The 21,795-nt window shown below is 42.3% G+C and overlaps 1 long non-coding RNA gene across 1 annotated transcript in view; it reads left to right on the top strand.

Annotated features, from left to right (window-relative positions):
- LOC122810949 overlaps positions 1–13,535 on the top strand; it is a 39,481-nt gene extending 25,946 nt beyond the window's left edge. The window contains exons 2-3 of the long non-coding RNA XR_006366162.1: positions 1,608–1,728; positions 13,405–13,535. This is a non-coding gene — a long non-coding RNA (uncharacterized LOC122810949). The remainder of the gene's footprint in view (positions 1–1,607; positions 1,729–13,404) is intronic.
- The last annotated feature ends 8,260 nt before the right edge of the window (positions 13,536–21,795 follow it).

The following is a 21,795-nucleotide window of genomic DNA, read 5'->3' as shown; positions in this document are numbered from 1 at the left end:
CTGGCCTTTTTTGATCCTTTGTGGAGTTAAGGCTGTTAGGTAATGCACCATTCTTTAAATCCTGGAGACTGACCTAGCCCAACCCCATTGGAGGTCTACAATTTCCACAATAGCTGCCGTGGGAGGTGCATGCATGCTTCTGCACATGGGCTAGCTCCATACCAAGCAGCATACCACTTTCAGCACTGCTACACTCGGGTCATCGTGATGTAGGCAGTACTCCTGCATTCCTGCAGGTCTTGCCAGTGTAGAGAACAAAAGCTACATGCCTTCCTCAGGATGGTCAAGCCAAGATCAACCACTCAGTGTTATTTTTCTCTACCCACTCACTCCATCTAGATGTCTGTGATGCAGTTAGGACTTTATTCCCCTGCAGTATGGTGCTGAGGGCCATTGTTTTTAATTCTATACTCTGAATTGCTTACTAAAATGTATCCTGACCAGGATGCTCACTGGTTGTATGGCCATTGTGATGTAATTTGCAGATTGTACATATCAAAATGGTCAGTGATGTGTCAGTGTAGTAACATTTTTTAAACATTATAATTTCACTGCTGCCGTAGCTAAACATTTTTATCACGAGGTATTTAATCCAAGTGAATATGCATGGCTACCAGTGAGAAGTTTTTGTTCCAAAAATTGCTGCATCATGCATGACCTCTTCCGATTACGACTCTTCTGTGTTTTGAGTGACTGTTTATACTCCTCTGCTGTAGCACAGTTCAGCCTGGCTTAAATAGAAAAAAAGAGGAGTATTTCATGGAGGCAATCACTGAATGCAGAGTTCATCCTGTGCTGAGAGAATGTTATATCTTTCTCTTGTATGGGTAGTTCCTTTGGTGTTTGATTTTCTGTGTATGTTTATATGTGCAAAAACACACACGTAAATGTATGAGTGTATGCTGCTGATGTCATAGCCCGATGTGTACTCTTTTTAGAATTTGCATTCTATCTTGTTAAAGATGCATGTATTTTTCCATACGTACCCTTTGCCTTGAGTGAGTGCTGAATACACTGTGTTATATACAAATACATTCAAGTCTGAAGACACACACACACACACACACACACACACACACACACACACACACACACACACACACACACACACACACACACACACACACACACAAACCTGTCCTAATGCCATACCTCCTTGAGGCTGTATTGGAGGAGTAATATACTTGACACCCTACCAGTTTCTTGCCTTGGGAGAGGAGAGCAGGTTGTCAGCTAGTTAGCCTGTTCCCATACCAATGGGATCTTTGACATGATTTGGGCATGTTTATGAATGGGTTGTTGTCATTTACTTTAAAACAATCCTTACAAGATACTGATATTTTGCATCACTGACTGTAATTATTTTCTTTACAAGGTTTCTAGAGTTTAGCAATGATTTTCACTGCTGCTTTGACATGTTTTGGTTTGCAGAACTATAAAAAATTGCTTTCTTGTTCTGCACTGGTTTTGGCAAATTTGATTACTTTATTGGATTGTTTAGATGGTTACAGCTATGACGCTGTTAGTGCTGTACAGATGCCCTGTGCTGTAATCAAGTTTGCTTAGTTTTTAATGATAACCTGTCTGATTTAGTGTTGCACTTGCAGCTGTTCACAGGGATCTTTGGAGTTGGAGTAACGACAGCAGAGCGGTGGTACCAGGAGGGACTGAGAACTTTGGAAGACCTACTTGGGCAGAGCCGTTTACTAACAAGAGAACAGCAAGCAGGTAGTAGAGAATCTGTGATCTGTACCTATAGAAAAACAAATGCATCCAAACAGGTAGAGAAATATAACTCATTGCAAATAAGTGGTAGGAATGACTATGATTGCAATACCTCCCTGATGTAATGTGTAATGTCTGGTCTGTGATTGGGTTTCTCTTCTCTTCCTCTCATTTCCTCCATGGCATGTGTACTCCTAGACAATGCACAGTAGGAGAATGCAACTAGCTCCTGACCCAGCCAGTTCTTTTATACCACCCAGTCTTGAACTCATTTCTGAAAGTAGGAGCGTGCACTCAGCTGTTTTGCCCACCAGTTCTTTTATGCTGCCCAATCTGGATCTCATTCCTTATACTTATCATAGAAACCCCAGCTTTTAATATCTAAATCTCAGAAGCCTTCAGAATTTGTGTGTAATGAGCCAAGGCTTACAGCTGCACCCCCCTGTACTGCTTGGGAGAGGGCACATTGTAAGGCATTGTCATAACTATAAGCAGATCTGATGTAAATTTTTGTTCTTTCTCAACAGTTGGAGAATCAGCTGTTACTATAGGTCGTGGCCACCTAAAAGCTCTTGAGTTCCTCCCTACCCGCAATGCACCAACCCCTAACATACCCTGGATCTTGTTTGCTGCTTTCACAAAGTAGACATGGTCATCCATAGCTCTCGAGTAACATTCAGCTAAGTGATATTTTTCTTAGCCTTTAACTTTCCTTTGTCTTTTTTTCTACATTTATACACTTAGGGTATTTTCGCTTACCATTGTTGGCAACATTTCCCCTTTTTTCATTGTGCTTCCTAATTAATTTCATCTTACACACCTGTATACCATTGTTGGTACTTCTTCCTCCCTTGCCCTTCTAATCTTGTATTAAAAAAAAAAGAAACTTTCCTTTTACTCCCTGCCTTGTCACTAACTTTTGGAGTAGCAAAAATGTCAGAGAAAGGCCCTTTGCAGTTTAAAAATGCTAGCAATGTTAGCGTAAGCTTCCTATTTTCAATGCACAAGATTTATGTGTATATTGTTTGGGCCCATATCACCTGAACGTGGATTGTTCTATTTGTAAAAATTTCAGTCCTCATGCAAAGGTCCCAGAGACCCTTGGGTTCTTCCACTCTGTTGTCAGTGGAGCCTCTGAAAAAGAAACAGAAGACTGATCTGAAGGCTTCTGCTTCGAAGCCGACTTCAGTCACAGCAAACCTTGTCAGATCTGATGACCTTGGATCCAAAACCTCTTCTTCGGACACAATACTCCCCCCACCACTGACCCAGTGGCATCCAGGTTACCATCCCCTTTCATGAAGAGATGACACTCAAAATCTCAAAAATCGATGTGGATAGGATGATTAGGAAATTTGTGTAAGAGTAAATACAAATGGGTGTTCTTCCAGCTCCTACCTCTTCGGGTCAGGAAGTCTTGGTTCCCACTACTTCTCCACCATTTCCTCCTTCTCTAATCCAACCATCTGTTTTGGAACCCCTGGATCAGAGTCTCCTGAAGCCATCTGTGTCAGCTCCAAGGTCTTCTCTGAGCACTCTGGCTCAGAGTTCAAAGCTGGATGACTCTTGAAGCTGAAGTTTTCCTTCTGGATCCAAGGTGTTGGAGTCGACTCCAAATGTTATTGGAGCCATCTCTGGCCCTCGGACCCTTGGCATTGGACATCACCCATGGCAGAGGTCATTACTGATGACTGACTGCCTTTGGGACAGAGGGAGTCAATAGGGTGGAAGCAAGTCTTCTTGGCTTCGTCAGCGTCTTTCTCCCCAGGGCATTTTGCTTTTAAAGTGGTGGAAAGTGTTTTTTCTGCTTTAGCAGGATGGACAGTTTCTCCCCCCTCAGATCTCCCTTCAGGATCTCGCATGTCTTTGCTCCTTGAGCCCCAACATTTGACTCCACAGGGGCAGCCAGTTCAAATACTCCAAGTTACCCAGCAGGGTATCACCATCTCTTCTGATACTTCTCCAGAGCATCCCACCAAAGAAGTATCTCAGAAGAGAAAGTGTAAAAGGAGGCACGTGAATTCCCCACAGGAATCTATCACGGAGGATACTGATTTCTACGAAGGGGAAGGATCCCCAAGATCACCACCTGATGACATCTCATTTGGAGACATCCTAGAGGTCCTTAAACAAAGAGGTGTTGGTCCTCCCGAAATCCGTCTCCAGAGGAATCAGTATTCCTGGAGGTGTTTGGATCTGGCCCATCTACCTTCTGGGTAGCTCCGCCCACTGATGAGCTAATTTATTTGATCTTGAAGTGGGCGTGGAAGGAAGCTGACTCAGGTTCAACTATCTCTAAGAGATTTGATTGAATTCTGGCACCACCAGCAGAAGAGAGTGTTGAGTAAGGGAGTACCTGTGAATGCCATGGTCGTGGTGATAGCCACTAAGAAGGAACTTGCGGAACAAAGTTCCACTGTCCATACCCCTAACAGGAAGTCAGGGGCTTTGGACAGATTTGGGAAGTGTGTCTACATGTCATTGACCTTCGCTTTTAGGTCGTTGAACTATTTGGCACATTTTACTAGACCCCAAAGAGACTTGATTAAGGAGCTGTTGAAGTCTCTTTCAGGGACCACTACTGCTGAGACTCAGACGTCTGTGGCCTCACAGGTGGCGACCCCACAGTCCATTTTCTAACTCCTCCATGAGGCTTCTGTCATTTAGCTGAAGTTACCTCAAGGGCAGCAGGTTCAGGCATCTCAATTAGGAGGCATGCCTGGATGCACTTGTGTGACTTTGTGGGACCCGTCAAGTCCTCTTTTGTCAATGCCCCCATGGATGGAGCTTCTTTATTCAACCTCAAAGTGATGGACACTCTCCAGGTGTGAAAAATATGGAATGACTCTCTCTGCTGTGGGAGTAGATTTTTCAACCCCCTCAAAGGACCATTTCTAGGAACCAATGAGGAGGATGAAAAATGTGGTTCAAAAAATTTCTGGATCCTTTTCAAGATCCACATGGAGACAGTTCCGTCAGAGGCAGTGGGGGGAACTCAAGTGGAAAATGCTACCCATGCAGCAGAGGTGGCCCGCAAAACCAAGGGTCTAGAAATTCCTTCTCAGACAGACCCTTTCAGCACTTCTGAAAGGAGGTCCATTTGTCCCCGTCTGGAAGCAACTGGGGTCATTTATCCCTACAGCAGAGCACCTAGCTGGATATCACAAAAGGTACCTGGGTGCACAGGATCATTTCTAGAGGTTATATAATTCACTTTTCCTGTCCACCTCCATCCTCATGAAAATTTCCCAATGGTTCCACCCAATCAGAGGAAAGCAGCAGCACTAGAAATATAACAGCTGCTAGGATATAGAGTCCTCCAAGAGGCTCCACCAGATTAGATAGAATCCGGAACTTACTCAAGATTCTTTTTAGTTCCAAAGAAAACAGGGGACTGGAGACCGATTTTGGATCTCGGCAACTTGAATAATTTGGTTTGATACACAAAGTTCAGTCCATTTTTGTTCTTTTTGGGCAAGGACAGACCTTGATGATGCGTACTGTTACATAAAAATGGACAGTCCAGAAAGTACTTACGCTTCAGGTTGGGAGCCAGTCATTACTAGTTCCGAGCCCTACCCTTTGGTCTCACCAAATGCATGGCAGTGAAAGCAGCTCACTCGAGGCTGCAGGGATTTCTGGTGTTTCTGTATCTAGACAACTGGCTCATTACCGCCCTGACTAGGCATCTGCTAATAAGAGCGATCAGATACTTCAAACTTGCTGTCTTCTAGGAATTAGCATTAACTGCAACAAATCTCAGTTAGAACCTTCTCAGATACAGGAGTTTATAGGAACAGTTTTCAATATGATATCAGTAACAGCTTCTCTTTGTCTAGCAAGAGTGCATACTATCAGATTCTTTAGCAGGATGGACAGTACCAAAATTCCTGCCCGGTTGATCCTTCAAGCCATGGGGTCAATGTCAGCTGCTATAATCTTAGTTCCGCTAGCAAGATTTCATATGAGAATTCTTCAATGGATGCTAGTAACCCAATGTTGATTCTTTATCAATGAATGTCAGCCCAAATAAGAATAATTCAAGCATGCAAGAATTACCTTTGGTAGTGGAGTTGATCAGAGTGGGTATTACAAGGTCGTCCTTTCATCCTCCTTCAACCCAAGGCAATAGTGACCACGGATGCATCCCAGATTGGGTGGCTGGGGGCACTTCCTGGGGAAAACAGTCCAAGGCACTTGGTCCCCCAAAGAGGCCGACATGCATATCAATGTCCTGGAAAGGAGAGCAGTGCACTTAGCATGGCAGGCCTTCCAAGACTCCCCCCCCCCCCCTTTTGGGACAGTTGCGATTCACACAGACAATATGTCTTTAGTTTGGTACATCAACAAACAAGGAGGAACCAGGTCTTACTTCTTGTGTCAATAAGCCCTTGTAATGTGGTAGTGGAAGATCTTGTCCAACCTCTTTCTGATAGCAGCACACATTCTGGGGAAGTCCAGTGTGATAACAGACAAATTGAGCAAGTCTATTCTACTACCTCACGAGTGGTCTCTCAACATGAAAGTGACCGAAATTATTTTCCATCAGTGGGGCCAGCCTTGCTGCAGTCTTTGCTTCTTCCCTAAACAACAAGTGCAGCAGCTTCTTTGCCCTGATTTCCTCCTCTGGGGGAATCACTGAGGGACGCTTTCGTCCAGTTATCCCTCAGTCTCCTCTCTTCTTATCCCCAACTTCATTGATCTCCAAATTTCTACAGAAAGCTGCCAGATTGAAGAGCAAAGTCATCCTTATTGCAGCTTGCTGGCCTCAACAGATTTGGTTCCCCTTTCTTTGGCCTCATCTGCTTTACCCACCTTGGATTTTGAATCCAATTCCAGACCTCTTGTCTCACCTGAAAGGAATGGTTTACCCCAAAATTTCAAACCTAAAGCTGACAGCGTGGTTTCTGCACTTCCATTATTAGCCAGACAACCTATACTCTCATTCCTTGTCTGTCATATACTTTTATCTTTCCATAAAGCTTCTATGAGGAAACTTTACAGAAGTAAATGGAAGAGATTTGTTTTTTGGGTACATCAGAAACATATTGGCTTTTTTTCAGCCCCTGTACAAAGTGTCCTTGAGGTTTGGCAACAGTTTTCAATAAAAGAGCTAGTTCCTCAACCATTTGAATTCAGTTGGCAGCAATCTCTACTTTCCACATTGGATTTGAAAATTCTTTCTTTGCTTCATCTAAATTTTGTAAGGCCTTCTTGAGAGGCACTCTTTTGTTGAGACCACCTTATAAAGACCCTACTCAACCATGAGGCTTGAATTTAGTACTGCAGTCCTTAATTCACTCTCCCTTTGAACCAGCAGCAAAATGTGAGCTTAAATTCCTGATCTGGAAAACAGTTTTTCTAGTGGCCATTACCTCAGCCAGAAGAATTTCTGAACTTCAAGCATTGCCCTCTTAACATCCCTACTTGATTTTTCATAGGGATAGAGTAACACTACAAATCAAACCTTCCTTCCTAAGGTAGTGTCAGAATCCAACATCAACCAATCCAGGCTTTCTTTAATCTGCCTGTCTTTCCAAAATTTGAAAACAAAGGAGAGTACATGTTATGTTACACTTGTTAGATGTTCATAGACAATTACGTTTCTACTTGCATAGAATAAAAGAAATGAGAAAATCTGATCAACTATTTATCTGCTTTGCAGACTCCAAAACAGGTTAATCGGTTTCAAATTAACTTTGGTAAAATGGCTTACTGACTGTATATCCTTTGTCTACAGTAAATTGAGTAACTCACTGCCCAAACCTTTAAGAGCCGACTCAACTAGATCCATGGCACCCTCATCAGTTTTTCTATCTAGGCATTCCATGGACGACATATGTGCGACTGCAACTTGGCTAATCTTCATACTAGATTTAGTCTCGAGGGGAAAAGCTGCTTTTGGTTCAACCATGCTCAGGAATAGCCTTCCTTAGAGTCCACCCAGGGTTTCAGGTTGCTGGGGACTCTGTCCCATCTGTTGAGGAATGAATGAAAATTGACAAAATCAGATAAAGAAGTTATGTACTCACCATAATGTTCCATCTGTGCTGTTCATTTTCATTCTTCCTCAACTCCCTGCCCACCAACCCCCATCCTTCTGTCATTATGAACTTCTGTAAGAACAAGAGTTTATAGGGATACCACTGTGCCTTATGTTGAGCTTCAGATAATGGCTTTTTCTGTCAGGAATATTATATTAATATTTCTTACTTTATATCATAATGCAAATAAGATCTAAGGTATGTTAGGGGTTGGTGCATTGTGGGTAGGGAGGAGCTGGAGAGCTTTTAGGTGGCCATGAGCTATCGTAACAGTCAAGTCAGATCCAACGATCGGATCCAGACCTATCTGTTGAGGAAGAATGAAAATGGATAACACAGATGGAATGGTATGGTGACTACATAACTTATTTTTTAGACCTAATGCCCAGCAGTGTGGTCACAGGAGGATCACTTTTGCAGTCACAGGACTGTTTAGGAACATCATCAGAAGACTGAAGAAGTAAAGAGAAGGCAATGGTTACCTCCTTCTGAGGGATTTTTTTTCTTCTGAAATGTCCTCTGTCTTTACATTTCACGTCCTCATACTCGAGTAGTGGGGCTCAAGTTTGGTCCCATCATCCCCTTCAGTGTAAGGGTCCATAAGAGATGCAGTCCCAGCTGCAGCATATCGCAGGGTGCAAAACCAACCATTCTGTGATCAGTGATATTTTGCATATGACTGGTTATTTCTTCAGGAGTGGCCTGTCATTATACTTGGCCTTAGCTCAGTTGTAGTACTATCAAGAATCAAGAACATTTCTCCGTAAACCTCTTTCCCTCACACCCAACAAGTCTTGAGGGTTCATGTTGAGAAGGGTCCACAATATATTTCTTTGCTACTGTCCATGGTTCAGGCCTTATTCATTTGCTGGCAATCCTATGGGACCTAGAGGTCTTGGAGCCTTTCCTAAGACATAGGTTTTCTCCTGGGAGGGGCTTCACTTAAAGACCAACGTGTATATAACAGCAGAGCTGTTGGGCCAGGCCCAGACTGTGCTTTTTAAGGGGGCTGTAGTGTAGCCCTCTTCTTCAGAATGAAGCCTTGAGTTTTATTTTCACTGTTTCTTTGTCCTGAGGGGATGGAAGCGTGTCATCCCATCCTGGACCTTGGAGACTTCATCAGTCACATTTACATCAGATTCTGGATGGTGACTTTACAGGGTGTTTTGCCTATATAGTCACATTGTTCCAGGATTGTGAAACTGCACATGATGGATGCCTTTTTGCACTTCACCATTTAGGTCTGCACAGGACGTTCCTTTTATCTTTTTGTCAGGGAGCACAAATTTTACTTCAGCGTACTGCTGTTTAGTCCTGTCTGTGCAACCATAGTGCTCACTGAGGTACTATTTTAGCAACAGAGACTTTATAGAAGAAGGAACAACATATGTTACCCTACATGAATGAATGGCTTTTGGTAAGACCTGTCAAAGGACTCTCCCTAACAGTAATGAGTAGTGGACGCTTCAATGACTGCAGTACCTCTAGACAACTGTTAACTGAGAGAAGTCCTCTCTTATTCTACCTTTGAGGACTTCCTTCATCAAACCCTCTGAGTGTCAGTCTTTTCTGAATATCATCAGTTTGGTAACCTAAACTAATCTGCAGAGGAGACTCTATGCCAGAACCTTTCTGCATCTTCTGAGTTTAGTAGCTTCCACTGTCTTCTCTGCCTTTTGCACGCAGGTGTCTTGCAGTGCCGTGTGAGGTTCAGTGATTGTGAAGTTGCCACCTACTAGTGGATCTTGAGTGGTGGGCAGTCCCTTGTCTTGTCTTCACTGCAGCTGAATCTTTTTCAAGTGTTGCTGATGATGGGTGTTTTCACTGGAAGCTCATCTCTGCTGCTACATGGGTTAGAGGAAGCAATCCCTTTAGGAGCATGAGCTGCACATTAGCCAGTAGGCGCTAACTGCTCTTCTCATGAAACTGAAGGATCTAGAAGGCTGCTTCAGGTGTCCCTCCTGATCCAGTCTGACTATCCTGTGATGCTTAAACAAGCAAGGAGGTAAGTGGTCTTCCTCATTGTATAGAAAGGTAGTGAGAGATTGACAGTGTGTTGTAGTCAAGGAACATCAGCCTAGTAGAAGTTCACATCTCTTGTGAAGAGAGCATGCTAGCAGACTCTGAGCTCTGCTCCTGAAAATGGGGATTAAGGAGCTCCCTAATATGGATCTTCCAGAAACGGGGAATTCTGGAGATCTATGCAGCAAAGCAAGATGGGAGGTGACAGTGTATGCATTCTCTATCCTGTAACAGGTGATGTTCCAGCGTATCATAATGCTATTTCCCCTTATTCCATTCATAATGACAGAATTCAGCCAAGAAAATCCTTTGTTTTTGAATGACATCTGCTATACCTTTGGACTTGTCTTTTCCTGTAGATTTGATCTGAATTTCAGTAGTGGTTGAAGTTGCCAAGAAACCTTCCACCTGACAGACATACTCTGTCAAGTAGTAGAGGTTCTCCATTTGGCCATAGTACCCTACACTTCCCTTTCCTTTCAGTATTATCTGTTTATTAATTTACATGTTTGCTGTGAAAGTCTGACTGGGCATCAACTAACCCCTTTTCATCAGAGGCTCGTGGAGAAAATTTCCCAGCACAAAGAGCAAAACACATACCTGTGTGGTTTAAGTCTAGGTTATTCCACAGTCCAGGTATATGTGGCAGATGGTTTTGCCCATCATAATCTTGTGAAGGGCAGGACTGTTACTTGGCATTAACTGGTCAAACAATTCCTTAAAAGTTTCTGTATCTCTGAACTTCATCACTGATCATTTTCCCTGTCTGGTATTTGAGTTTGCTGGTTTCATAATTCTGAATTTTGTTCCTTGGAAAATGATTTTCATAGGGGTCATTACATCCAGCCAGTACCTCAGTGCTACAGGACCTTTTATGTAAGGAACCTTATCTGTTTTTTCACATAGATCTTGTGTATTGCTTTGAACCAACCTGCATTTCTTCCTAAACTTGATGTTGGAATTACTCTTAAAACCAGTCTGTCTGTATCCCTATATTCTTTTTGGTGCAGAAACTGGGGAGAAATAACTCTTCCCACTTTAGATTTGGACCACTAGCTTATTTTCTACCTGAATTGAATGACTGATTTTAGGAAGACAAAACATCTGTTTATCTCCTATTCCAAGAGGAAGGGAGGAGATAGCAATTTTCGAGCAAACCCTTTGGTCTGTCTTACATAAGGGAACCTGCAGTGTAGTATTGTCTGTCTAGAGCTTTTTGCTTAGTTTCCAAGGGGATGCTGGTAGTTCTGCAAATACCCCTTGAAATAACTAGCCATCATTCCGTATCACACTCTGCACATGTGGAATCTACTTTTTTCACAGAGGGGAGAGATCTTTACTGGCTTTGTTCAGTAGTGACTATATCTTTTCTTTTTGAGCTGGCATTTGATGGGAGTATGTCCAATCAGTTTTGGGCCTTCTTTAACTGCCCAGGCTTTTCCAGTTTTAGGTTCATAAGCAAGTACTAAGCTAGCTGCCCTTGTGGGACATTTTAAGCCTGTCCAATTTCCCTGTCTTGAGAACTAAACCATGTACCTTGTGTTTGCGAGGTAAACACCTTAACCATTATACCACCCATTTTGACAGCTTTGACCTGCATTTTATACAGTTTAGTTTATGTGGAAAGTGCCATTTTCTTGATTCCTGATTGTTTTATGATAGTGTGCTTTGCTTGTATTTCATTTATTTTATCTTTGATTTGCATCTTATTATTTAAGTGCTTTGTGTTAAAGCACCTAAATAAACTTTGATTGAATTTGAAATCAGTCAATTTTATTTCACTTGTTTATCCTTTGTTGCCTGGGTTTATCCCACTAGGTTAGTGGCCTCTTTCCAGGGGAGACCAAAGTTATTAATACTGTTAAGGGATATTTGGCCAGGGCATCTGGGAACTTAACTCTACCCTTTTTGATAGGTGCTGTGGGATCTTTTATATCCATCTGAGCCACCACCAACTAAAGCAGATGGAACCTGTTTTAACATCTCATCCAAAGGATGCCACAGTTAGGAAGGAGTGCTGCACAGCAGTGCCAGATACTGGAAGATTAATCTAGTCACCTGTTATTGTAGTAGTACCCACAACCTTCTGATCTTGTAGCACCAAATGTAGGTGTGCTATCTGTTGAGCCACTGACACTGCATAATCCTGAAATTCTTTAAGGTACAAATAAATGTATATGGTCAGATTTGATAACTCATTTCTCAAGAGGCCGGTTAGCAACATAATTCACAAATGTGGTCTGCATTGTGTAAGGCTGTTACACTACACACAAAGTGTCAGTCTACAACAACTCTTTGCAATGCAAAATAAGTGCACAATTCAGAAAATATTGATTTGCCTTGCCGTGCTATGGGTGGGGGGTAAAGGTGCGAGTCCTTGTAAATAAAAGAGTCAAGCAGTGAAGCATCTGTGTAAATTGTTACATCCAGCCAAATAATCGCAATAAACATGTTTCATGTACACAGTAAGGGTGCACCAACTGAAGTTGCTTCATGGCAGCAGCAGATCGTGTGATCCACTTCTCACAAATGTCCTCAAACCTCCATATTGCAGTGTAAAGATAAACTTTTGCTAAGTACAACATCATGAAATAACACCATCAGCTATGCAAGCAGCACATCATCCCAAACCACAAGCAAATCTCTCTTGTGTGAACAGCTGCCACTAGCAGCCTCAACATGCTCACAAATGCAGAGCTCTAACCACCCCCGCTTCTATGCTAGGACTGTTGTTTGTATGCAGCATATTATTACCACAGTTCCTTTTGATGAGTTGCAGTAATACCACCTACTAAAGTCTATCTGCTGTACCTTCAAAATGTAGAGCAGATCATGTTTATCAATCTAGCTATACCTGACCATCGTGCCAATAAGTTGGCTTATGGCTTTCAAAAAGCTGCACAAAAATGAACTTTATGGCATAGACTTTTCCTTGAAGAATACAAGTCTATGGATCTGTTTTTCTTATTTATATGGAAAAAGAAACTGTTGTGACATGTAGTTGCCTTAGATTTGTTTAGCTAGACCTTCCTGTTTTGAATCCCAGCTGTATTGGTTCCTATGCTCAACTGGCATTCATGCATTTTAAGTTTTTCACCAGTGTTTTAGTGGTTTTCTCTACAATTTTTGTTCAAGGAAATGCTACCTTGTATCTTGGAAGAATTACCTTAAAGGAAAGAGATGTACAGCTAATGGCAGTGAGCTAGCTTTCCAGTCATTTTCATGCTATAGTTCAACTGCTAAATGGAAATCTCAGTTAATTAGTGGGTACATAATTCATATAAATGGCCACCCATCTAAATATTCCTACAGTGATCAGAAGTAACAAAATTGCATCCCACTAAACATGTTGTATTTTTTTCCACAGTAGTTTTTGATACATTTTCATTTGGTATAGTATAGCATTCTGATGCTGACACTGTATTACTGTCACACCAGAGCTAGATTTACCAGATTTTGTCATTTTTGGCACTGTGCAGTTGCTTGACGCTGGGATCAGACTTGAGATCTTTTTTTTCTGTTGGAGTGAATATGCATGGCTGGTACATTATTTTTGGTGAATATATGGTGTTATTTACTATTTTTTTTTACAGTAGCCTCTTTCTTCTTGTAGGGCTTCTGTATTATGAAGATTTACAGAACTGTGTGTCCATATCTGAAGCTGATGTGATTCGCCAAATTGTAGAAGAAACCATTCAGGCTATTTTACCAGAAGCACATGTAACATTAACCGGTGGATTTAGAAGGTAGACTCTTTAGTGTTCTTTATATTTTTTTACTTCCTTTAGTCTGTGGTAATGTGAATGATACAAAGTCAGTGTTCTTGTTGATATAATTGGGTCCTGAATCAAAACCTGATTTTATGATAGCTGTAAAAGGATGGTGATGTTACCATAATGTAGCCAAACTTCAAAGTGATAGAGCACATGTTCCAAAACATGTGCCAAAAACAATGTGTGTAAATCACAGTAAATACACATTCCTAATAATATTTTGTTTTTGCGCATGTCATCTCTTGGTCTTCATCTCCATAGGTTTAACCTAGTCACCAACCTTCTAGTGGAGAGATGCCATCATTTGATTTTTTACGGATTCCTCTTTAGTAGAAGTTCCTTAGACTCAGCTTTAGAAGATCTGTACTCACAAAATTATAGGATGAAATCCTTACATAGCGAGTGTATTGCACAGTGCAGAATTAACAAAGATATCTGTCAGAGGCAGGGTGTGGGCAATTCTAGGACACAGTGTACCCACACAATGGTATGAATAGTGCAATATGCAGTACATGCTAATGAGTGCTTGACAACAAGTAAATGAGGGATGCTGTGCAAATGAGCCCCTTAAAATATGCAAATGAAACAACCAAAATGGCAGAGCTATTCCAGACCTATTCAGAAATATACAAAAAAGTGGTACTACACAGTAGCACACACCCATATGGAACACCCAAATTCATGATGTACACAAGGGCCATGTTAGGAATAATAGCAACTGTAGCACAGCAACACGAGTTGTGAGCTAACTTTAGAGCTAGTCTTTAGAGTGCTGTGTTTCCCAGCCATCTGTGCCAACAGAGGAAATGCATAGCAGTGCCTGATGTACCACCACCTAACAAGCCAACAGTTTGTGGACCACTTCTGTGTGGACAGGGATACTGTAAGAAACCTAGCTGAACTGTGTTGCCCACAACCATAACTGAGGATTGTGTATGCTATGCACATTCCTCTGGACAAAAAGGAATGTGTAGCGTTAACTGTCTCAGCTACTGGGGACGTTCCATGATCTTCAGGGAACATGTTCGGTATACTGCAGACATGATCCTCATTAATCCTAAACTAGCTCCTTGATATTATGTTGCAGCATTTGGGAGAGCATATCTAGCTCCCTGGGACAGCATGGAAGTGATCCAGCACTGTCTAAGCCTTCTATGACACAACTCCTTTCCCCGAGTTGCTGGTAGTCATAGACTACATCTGTGTTGTTTTCAGAGTCCCACTGAACCAAGAAGACATGTGATACAGTAAAATTAAGGACTTCCACTCCGAAATTGCCAAATTGTTTCTATAGTGGTTAGTTCATTATTGATAATGTGGCTGTAAATCACCTGGGTGGTTCAAATGTGTCACACATTTTGCGCCCATCTGACTTGTATAGAGTCACCTGGTATGTAGATGCTCATACTTGTCAGACAGACCTGTATACACCCAGGTACCATGCATGTGCTGGGAGTAGGCTAGGGATATCAGGTTGTGTGTTACAGACCGTGCCTGATATGCCATAGAGCCATGGTTCATGACTGGGACACAGGACATGGCATGTATCACAAAGCATGCAGAAACCTTGAACACAGTGTGGCAGAACACTTCTGATGTTTAGACACTACAGACAGGGCACTTCAGTGTGGTCTGGAAATACACAGCATAACATTTGTTATATGAGCTATGTTTCACAACATGGTATTGTGAAAACAAATGAAGCAGCAGGTGAAACAGACTTTCCATACAAGTTGTAGAAGTAGCAGAATGGCAGAGAGAGGAGTCAAGAAGGGAACATGCAACAACAGAACCACCTCCAAAGCTGAGGTGGAAGCGTTACATTGTAACAAAAGCAAAGAGATGGTGTGACACAGACAGCTCAGAATAAAATAATGCATGCAGTATATAGCCATGACATCCGATATTATACCCGCACGAGTTGGGGTGTGTGCAGGGCACAACCATCATCACTTGCACAAGTTTGGAGGGGGCACACTGACAGGGAACTGTAGCATCATAATGTGGATTAGGGTCACTGAAGCAGGAGATGACTGCTACATACTCTGGAAGGCTGTATGGAGTCAGAAATAGCTTCCTCCAGTGATGGGGCTCTGTTACAATGACATAACCATTGTCAGTGCCTGGCATCAATCCATTCCAGGGCTGGGATGGGATAGAGTTACAGGACCTTGTGCACCTACCCTGAAGAGGCATCCAGAGTGTTTAGGTTGAGGGTTAGCACTCCCACAATGTGGGTGAAACTGGTCACCAAGGTGCCAGGCTATGTGCCCACAGGTGACACTGAAGCTGTTACACAGATCTGTGTAATCTGGCATGGGGTGACCCATATTTGACTATCTCTTATCTGGGCCCTCATGAATGCAGAGGCAACACTTGCCACAACCTACCATAGCTGTACAGTTTGCTCCATGTCCCTTTTCTCCGGGTCTCTGTTCAGTTGTGCATATCCTCCCACATGCCATGAAGCACAGTTATTTCAACAATGCTGTGTATGAAGAAGCTGCTTATGCCAAGGTCTCTGACTAGTACATCTGCTCATCTTTTTTTGAGTGGTGCACGAATGTCAGGGACAGTCCTGGACTCATGGTGGTGCCACACCTCCACATATATTCCCCTGAAGTGGGTGTCAAATGTTGTGTAGGCTGGGGATATGTGGATCCTATGTGCGATTTGTCATGTAAAGGATATCTGTCGTACTATGGTGAAGCTGCATGCTTGACCAGCGCCTCTATAGGGGCCTCTGTAATGCTGAATGTGGGTGATCCCTCCCCCTCATAACACTGCAGATGGTGCTGCTGTGTCATCAGATTGTGTCACTTGCATGCATATTGCCATCATTGTCCTGATGATGTCAGCCCTATGTTTCCTGTTGTGCTGGACTCTGCATCAGTGGAAAGTGAGAGATCATGAACACACATGGCACCATTATCAGCCTACACACATGTGCATCCATAACATCCTGTGTTATTTATAATAGCTGATATGGAGACAGTACTATAGAATGCAGTGGAAGGTGAATCTTGTGCAGGATGTTGCATTTGGAGACCAGAGGAACAGATATGCAAGTGGAACTTGGTGATCTCTTTACTTTGATCATGCAGTGATGTGTGCTACAGTCTACTCCTTCACCTACTGTCACACTTTGGTTGGTGCCAGGCCTGCAGCTGCATCCAAACCACCTCCTGAAACTAGGGACCAGTTGCTCTGACTGGCAAATGCCACCAAAAAGTACATTGAGTTCTGTTAGCTGCTTTAGACTTGGTGGTCTACTCCATCCATTGCACCTGTTTGTCATAATGCCCCATGCTTTTCCTTTATGTGAAGTGTCTTATCAGTAACCCTCCATTGCATCTATTTTACAGACCTATAACAGCTGCTCCCAGCATTCAAATACTGTTAGAGTCCCTATCAAGTCACATCTAGATAATGCTTTTCTTTTGCTGAGCAGGTGCATGCCATGTGTATGGAGAGTCTGCAGTATCTATCTGGCTAGCAAATGTTTCTAGGCATCACTTCCTTCAGGTGAGCATGCCAGCACTGTACATAGCATAGAAACAGTAGTAGGCAAGCAGTCATGGGGGACACGCAAGATGCCTAGTCATATACACCATTATGCAGCCACACTTTAAAGTTCTTACCCCTTTTAATAGTGCTCCCCTCCCAAATCGAGCAGGACCATGCATGATAAACATAATGCAAATTTCTGTATATCCATGCATTCACCAAGAGTAGCCTTAAAAGTAGCCAAAGTAGTACTTTGTTTGACTTGTATTAACTTATTTATTAGGCTGCCAATATGTTGAGTTAGGAGCACATTTGTCCAGTGAGTCTTGTTTATTTTTTGCTGTAGATGTATATCTCTAGTACAGGTGTTTGCAGAGCCACTGGTTTTATAAAGAAATCTCAGTTCAGATTGGAATGGGTCAAGCTGGTAAGCTGCTGAATATAAGGAGAGTTGCGCTAATGTGTTGGAATAGTTAAATGATTTAAGACCTTTACATTTCTTGGTAAGAAATCTTTGGGCCCTTTCCAGGTGAGTGATATGCTTGGATTTACACATATCAAAGGGAGCATTCTATCTGATGATTGTTTTGATAAAGGAAAAGTAAAGTGGCAAACTGATTTTGGGATCTTGAGGACATTGCCTTAGAAATTAACTGGGTCAGATAGGATTCCTGACTATGTTGGAAACATATCCACATACGTTTCGTATGACTTTGTCTGTCTGAAATGGAATGAGGTGGGAGCATTTTTATGCTAAACATTACAATGCTGTACTTTGCATTTAGTTTGGGTCCATTTTTAGTACACTAGATATGTGCATATTTCAGCCCTTGCTAGATTTTTTAATATCAGTAGATGTGTGGCTACTGGCACCTAGCTTACAGTCATCAGCAAATTTGGTTAACAACACTTCAGTGGTACTGGCTTGGATGTCGGCAAAATAAATGCCAAGCAGGAGAGGGTCTAGCGCTGATCTCTGTGGTACTCCACTCGTTACAATTTTACATTATGAGGGGTTACCAACAACTTTGACATCTTGGATAATTAGTCTGCAATCCAGTGGACAGTGTAGAGGTTTATATAAAGCTTGTCTAATTTCCACTAATACCAGCATAGGGGATGGTGTCAAAGGCCTTAATCAGGTCAAGATAAGCAGTGTGCATCGAATGATCATTTCGACAGTCTCCATAACCTTTTCAAACAAATTTAATAGGCTCTGGAGATGGGACCTGCCCTTCCCAAGACCAAACTAATTGGGGTTTAGATCCTTCAAGTTGTCAATATTCACATACATAAATTCTGCTATGATGCATTCCATGGCTTTGTATATAAGGCAGACAATTACTCCAGTCCATGGGGCATGGGATCACAGTGACTGCTTTACAGGCACCAGGCACAGACCCTGTGAATAGGCGGAGGGTGAACTGCTCATGCTGTGGCTTGGATGGTGCATATTCTGCATTGACGATAATGCAGTCTCTTATGTTGTCTTTTCCCATGGAGGTATAATTTTTAGCCTTTGACAAGGATTCTAAGACTTGTTTCAAAGTGATTTTGGGGGAACAAAATTTTCATGGATAGTGGTGGCAACAATGTGGTAGGTAAGGTAAGTTACCACTAAATTTGTCTGCTTATACAGTGATTGCATTCTTGGGATCAGAATGTATGGTATTATTATGACTGAGCTCAGTGCATTTTTGGACCATTTTGCATAATTTCCTAATATACCTGAAGAGTGTTAGTTGCTTTTGATATTTTTATTTTAATTATTGGCTTAGTTTCTGGTGTCACTCCAGGAGATCCAGTATCTGTCAGCAGGAGAGGATATGGTCAACAGCCAATGTTGCTTTGCCAAGGATGAACCGCACCAGCCCTCTCTAGGCTTTCAGATTTTATCTAGCCCCTTAGAGCCTTTTTATGCAGTGCCAAAAAGATAAGACTATCAAAATAACGAAAAAGTCTCCAAGCAGCCCTAAGGTGTTACTGCTCAGTGCTAGGAATGTAAACAAAAAACTTCACACCCTTCAATGCCTCCTTAGTCTGGAGAATGTAGACATCTGTTCCATGACCACACTTGGTTTAAAGCCATAGAAAATACACTGGCAGTGCAAGGGTATGGTGTCTTGCATACATTTAGACCAACAACAGTACAGACTGGGTCCAAAAGTGGATGGGTTTCAATTTATGTTTGCAGTAAACATACCTCCAGGTTGGTTAAACAGGATGTTATTATGGAGTCATCTATGTGAAAGTCACAATAGAAAAGGTCCCTTACCATATCATGGCTAGCTCCAGGTCACCATCAGTGCCCCTAGAGTCTCACAACTCTTACCTAAACCTACTAGACGTGCTCATCATCTGTCAAACACCATATTCATGGGTGACTTAAACTACCCATCTATAGGCTAGGAAACTTGCTCTGCTTCATACTCATGTGCACAAAACTTCCTGGACTGTTTGTTCCAGATTGTGTGTGTTACTGTAATGCACGCTCCAACCAGAAGATCAAACATACTGGATCTGGCACTCACCAAGATGAGAGAGCGTGTGGTCAGATCACAAAGCTGTCCCCTTTGAGGTAAAAATCAACCAGGAAAATCTAGCTAAACTAGTAACAGTTGGGAACTATTCTAAGACAAACTACAAACTGTGATAGTTTGTTAAAATTCAAGAATCGCCCTAACCCTGAGACTGAGGTTGCCTATGCAGAATTATTGGGAGCCCCTATACAAACACATGAATGGCTGCAAAGAGGCTATAGTACTTACCTGAAGTTAACCCAGAACACCACCAAAACCAAACCACACTGGTGGAATCCCACTTAAACAGGTTGTATAATAAAAGAAAAAAAAACATGTCCAGAATTATGAAGAGCAACTTTCTTAAAGACAAGTGCTGTCTTCTACAACTAAACAAAAAGATTTGAGGCATAATTAAGTCTAACAAGGCCAACTCTGAGGTCAGAATAGTCTCACAGGCTAATGACAGTCACAAGGCCTTTTTCATCTAAGTTCGGAACATTAAAAATAACACACAGTAGTGTGCCAAACTGGTGAACAGTACCACCTTCAGCAGTTGGGTGACACAGCAAATCTACTGGCTGATAAATTCAGCTTAAACTTCACCACCCCCCCACCCCCCACCCCCACTACCCTGGGCTCCTCCTGGTGAAATCCCTTTCACTGTACTCCCCCAAACTATTGGCAGGACCAGGTGCTGGTAGTACTCACTAAAGTGTAAAAACATTGCCTCAGTGGGTCCTGACAACATTCCCATTTGCATCCTAAATGATCTAAAACACAACTTATGAAGACAACTTGAAGCACTCTTCAACTATAACCTTGAAACAGGTCATGTTTCAAGTGATTGGAAGACCACAACAATTATTCCCTTCCACAAGGGTGGACCATCAACTTACCCAGGGAATGCAAACCCATCAGCCTAACAAGCCTAATATGTAAAGCCCTGGAGTTAATTATTGTGGAATTGATAAAAACTTTGGCAAACTACAGACACTGGACCCATTTGGCTTCAAGGGAAGGTTGTGCCTATTAAACCTGGTAGACTTCTTTGAGAGTATCACTAAGGCAATGGATAAAACCGTATGTACTGCATATCTTGGCCTGGCCAAGGCATTCAATCCAACACCCAACTCAGGCATGTAGAGAAGTTCTCTTGAGCTGGGCGTAAATCCCTACAAAACTTGCTGGATTGATGGCTGGCTCGCTAGCAAGACCCAAAAAGTCAGGATCAGTGAGACCACCGCCACCAGAAGACCAGTCACCATTGGAGTACCCTAGGGCCCTGTGCTGGGCCTGTTTCTGTTTGGCACCTACTTTTTGGAAGTCGAGGCTAATGTTTAAGACCTCTGGCTCACCAAGTTAGCAGATGACTGTAAAATGGAAGCTGTTATATATAGAGCAAGACACCAACATCTTGCAAGAGGGTTTAACACAGACAAATGACTGGTGCCAAAGCCATGGCCTAAAACAAAATGCCAAAAAATGCATTATAATGCGCTTTTTGAAACTGTTATCTCAAGTTAATTACTCTCTTGATAAAACATCCCTAAATGTGGCCCAGTAAAAGTATCATATTATAGGTGAGAGTATAGCATTCAGGTCCCAGGAAGTTATAGTACCACTCTACTCAGCCCTTCTCAGACTTGTTGAGTACAGTGCCCCCTTTGATATGTACCTAGCCAGACACTTGAAGTAGTAGGAACACCCACAAAGGTTTCTCAACAGGAGAATTCAGGGATGAATACCCTGCCTGTATACTGATTGGCTGTATTTGGTCAGTCTCCTACAGGTTGTCGAGAGGGAACCTTCACCTGACTTAAAGGCTTCCTCAGACCTATCCCTAATGGGTCTGTTGCGCATGCACAAAACAAACTGCACCAGAAACTCTAGATCCAGGGATATGAACTTCACTTTTGAAATAAACAGAATATGCTGGAGAACAGATAAGTCCAAAAGGATCCCCATGCTATCGATTAGGCTCCTCCCTTGTAAAACAGAGTTCATCCCTAACCGTATTCAAATGAAACATTGACAATTGAATAATAATTCCTAAATTTGCCCCCATGTCCCTTATTATGAACAGAGCCTGTCAATAAGAAAAGTATTATCCTAACTAACACCTCCCCCCATACAAATCCCTTCTTTACCTCCCTACTAACATCCACCACTACATAGATGTCCATAAAAATGGGTTTGTGGTGC

Source organism: Protopterus annectens, chromosome 9.part0 (genome assembly GCF_019279795.1).
Source record: "Protopterus annectens isolate FY-2018-M chromosome 9.part0, PAN1.0, whole genome shotgun sequence".
NCBI classification, from domain to species: Eukaryota; Metazoa; Chordata; order Ceratodontiformes; family Protopteridae; genus Protopterus; species Protopterus annectens.
This window is presented reverse-complemented; position numbering and strand designations above follow the sequence as displayed.